The sequence below is a fragment of the Triticum urartu genome, chromosome 3, assembly GCF_003073215.2.
Source record: "Triticum urartu cultivar G1812 chromosome 3, Tu2.1, whole genome shotgun sequence".
In the NCBI taxonomy this organism is placed as follows: Eukaryota; Viridiplantae; Streptophyta; class Magnoliopsida; order Poales; family Poaceae; genus Triticum; species Triticum urartu.
This window is the reverse complement of record NC_053024.1, coordinates 230,451,224-230,455,334: the sequence shown is the minus strand read 5'-3', so window position 1 is coordinate 230,455,334 and position 4,111 is coordinate 230,451,224.

Below are 4,111 nucleotides of genomic sequence, written 5' to 3'. Positions count from 1 at the left end.
ACTCTTCTGAATCACACCTGCATCTAGCAATTCTTGTACTTGCCGTTCAATCTCAGTCTTCAATTCAGGTTTGTGATGGTAAGGCCGCATATTTACTGGTTGAGCACCTTCCATTAGGGGAATACGGTGATCACACGCTCGGCGTGGAGGAAGTTGGCTTGGTTCTTCAAAAACGTCAGTGTACTACTCAAGTACTCGGAGTAGTTCAATGGGGATGCTGTTGTCGGCAGAAGCCTGATCTGCAACAATGTTAAGGTGTACCACATAAGCTACTGCTCCGTTTTTACAGGAAGTTAACAGCTCTTGGGATGAAATAACTGAGCACTGCTGCAGGTTCTTGGTGACTGCTTGAAGTTCAACTGGTCCAGCAGCCGTGGTGACTGACAAGTGGTGCGCCTCCCAATCAATGTACATAGGACTATGTTTCTTGAGCCAATCCATACCTAAGATTGGGTCATACACCCCCAAAGAAATGATCTTGAAATCTGTAATGAATTCGTGGTCTTGACACGTCCACTGACAGTGTGGAATGAAACTGTCACACAGCAAGAGCCCTCCATCAGCCACCTTGACCTTGCATGGTTGAGGCCAGGGGGAGATTCCAGTCAGACGATTGGCCAACTATTGATCCACAAAAGAAGAAGTGCTCCCAGAGTCTACTAGCAACAACACCTGACTCCCTTGAAGCCACGCATGTAACTGCATTACACCTGGACCTTCTGAACCTGACACTGCATGTATGGACAGAATGCAAAGATTGTCGTCCTCTGGTTCAGAACAGTCTTCCTGTCTATCACCCAGCACATTGTCATCGGTACTGAATAGTGCGAGAAATTCTTCGACAATATGCATCTACACCATGGTTGGGCATGTGTGATCCTTGCCCCACCTTTCGCCACACTTAAAGCAAAGGCCTCAGGCGCGGCTGAACACACGCAACGCTGACAGTTTGCTGTTATCTGAACTTTCCCTTGCTGCATCTGTTCCTCGACGGTCTTCGGCAGTAGCTGTAGGTGTTGCTGGCCTGCTGAAGGCAGGTTGAGAAGGTGCTGAAATAGACGGAAGAGCTCACGAGAATGTGCCACTTGTATGAGCTCGTGCCTTGGAATTGTTTGACAAGCCTCGCCCTCAGCCACTTCTTCCTGGAGTAAGGCCAATGAACAAGTCGTGTCCAAATCCGGTGGACGTTGAAGTAGTACCACCGCTCGTATATCCGGTCGAAGCCCTTCGATAAACCGAGTCAAGAAAAAGTAGGGATGTGTCAGTTCTGAATATGTAATCAAATGATGCATCACTGTTTCAAATCGTTCAATAAAATTAGCAACTGATGAGGTTTGTTTAATGGCATAGAATTGACGAATGAGCATCTGGTGCTTATCACGGCCAAATCTAGTACAGAGGAGTGAGGTAAATGATTCCCATCCCATGCCTGCGAGCTTTTTCTGAACTGATTGCAACCAAATTGCAGCAGTTCCAGAGAAATTCAATATGGCCATGGGCACCCAGTATGATTCGTGCATAGCAAACATGGTGAAGTATTGTTCGCACAGTGTGTGCCATAACTGAGGATTGTCTCCATAGAAGACAAGGAACGCCATGGTGGGTGGCTGGTGACCCATGGCTATAAGGTGAGGTGTGGACATGACGGGGGGAATAGCGACCGTACCCGTGACCGGAGGCCCCGCCGATGACTCGACGGTCACCGACGGAAATCCCTCGGGAAGATGCGATGCGCCGTGGCCGGATTGCCCGTGGAGATCACCCGGAGTCATGAACGACGACGGAGTGCGAGGCGCTCCACTTGATGTTGTCGCCGCGGGGGATGATGCGGCCTGCAACGCGGTGACCGAGAGCTCGAGCTGCGCGAAGCGCGCCTCGAGATCGGGCTTCCATGCCGCGAGGGCGTCGATCCGCGTGGTCTGCGCGTCGAGAACCTTGAGGATGGAGGCGGATTGAGCATCGGCGACTGCGGCGCGTTCACTGGCGTTGGAGTCGAGCCTGTCGAGGTAGGCGCGTAGCTCTGGGTCCATGGATGCGACGAGGGCTTCCCATGCTTGGCGTTGACGACGGGTCTCCAGCGTGGTGGTGGCGCGGCGGTAAGGAGAGAGCGGCGGCGGCGAAAGGGGGGTAGGTGGCTAGTCTGATACCATGTTGTTAGGCTATCGATCTCCTTCAGGATTCAGTTATGCAGTACATAGGATACATAGTACAGGGATAGCTAGTTTCTTCAGATACAACTTGTGAGAGGGGAAAGAAGAAAGTGCAAAAGCAAAGAAGGAGCCGCCGGTGCTGTTCGTTGACAGATCCAACCGGATGCCTTCCTCTCTGGTTCGCCTACTTTAAGTAGAGATCACCCATTCAGGACCCACGAATCTTCTGTTGGGATGCTTGATCCTAGTTGGCTTGGCGATGATGCGCCCTTCTCCGCGATTGGTCCTCTTGGCGTCCCCTAGTGCTGGTGTGGCCGAGGCTGGGGTGCTGACAGTCTCCCTCCCACATAGATCTAAAACAGTTGTCCACCATTATATATTGGAGGTAACTTATCTGCCACTATTCAATCCATCTGATACCGTGCACTTTCGTTTCAACTTCTAGATCATCCAACTCCTTAAATTGCGGCGTGCAGCACTAGGTAGAAGCGCATGCGCAGTTGATGGACATCTCCGCAAGCAGCGCACAATCAGTTGGCTGCTTGAGTGTCACGCCCTAGGGGCGGCTGGAGTCGACGGCGATGAACAGAAGGGGGAGGAGAGGAGCAGAGCTCAGAGACGAGCGGTGGGTAGGAGAAAGAGATAAGATAGAATGGGAATCAGAATATTCTCATTTCAAACTTGTCTTTGCCCAATGCACTTGCTCGCTTATATATGGCGATCTGTTACAAGGCCCACGGCCCAACTCACACACACCACATTACATGGCCCATTACCCCTCTGTTTAACTCTGCCTTCTCCCGCCCTGTATCTTGGACCGCTCGATCGCCTGCTCTGCACTGCTTACAGTACCTCCCCCTGAAGAACCAGCTTGTCCCCAAGCTGGCGCGCTCGGATACCTTGACTTGAGCAAGTTGTAATCCTCCCAGGTCGCTGATGAAGTAGGAAGCGTCGCCCATTTCACCAAAATCTGCAGATGTGCTGCGTTCTTCTTCTTGACCAGTCACCGATCTAGAACTTCCTCTCGCACCACCTCCGGTATGGACAGATCCACTAGTACTGGTAATGAGGTGAACACCGGGGTGTGATCTGGAACATGTCCCTTCAACTGGGAAACATGGAAGACCGGGTGCACTTGACTCTCTCTTGGTAACTCCAGGCGATAAGCTGCATTTCCCACTTTATCCAAAATTTTATAGGGGCCAAAGTACTTGAGAGCCAGCTTGTGACATGGACGATTTACCACCATAGACTGAGCATAAGGTTGTAGCCTCAAATAGACCATTTCGCCAACAGCAAACTCCCTGTCAGACCTCTTTCTATCTGCAAATTATTTGTACTTGCATTGAGCTCTTGTCAGATGTTCCTTCAGAGCTGCATTGTGCTCAGTGTGAGTGGTCAGCCATGTTTGAACATCTGGGTTTTGGGATGTAGTTTGTCCCCATAACTGTCCCATATTGGGGGCATGGCCGTAGAGTGCTTGATATGGTGTACAACCCAAAGAGGAGTGATATGCAGTGTTGTACCAAAACTCTGCTTGTGGCAGCCACGTAGCCCATTTCTTTGGAGAATCATGCACTGCACAGCGAAGATACATCTCCAAACATTGGTTCACGCGCTCCGTTTTCCCATCCGTTTGTGGATGATAAGCTGTGCTCATCTGTAACTCAGTCGCCCATACACGAAACAGCTCCCTCCAAAACGAGCTAGTGAATATCTTGTCCCTGTCAGATACGATAGCCAGCGGCAACCCATGCAATCTGACGATGTTGATCAGGAAAACCTTGGCCACAGAGGCAGCTGTGAATGGATGCTTTAAAGGGAAAAATGGCTCACTTTAGTAAAACGATCCACCACCACTAATATGGCACTGTACCCTTCTGATTTGGGCAATCCTTCAATGAAATCCATGCTGATTTCTTGCCATGGACTGTCAGGTATAGGTAGAGGCTGCAGCAAGC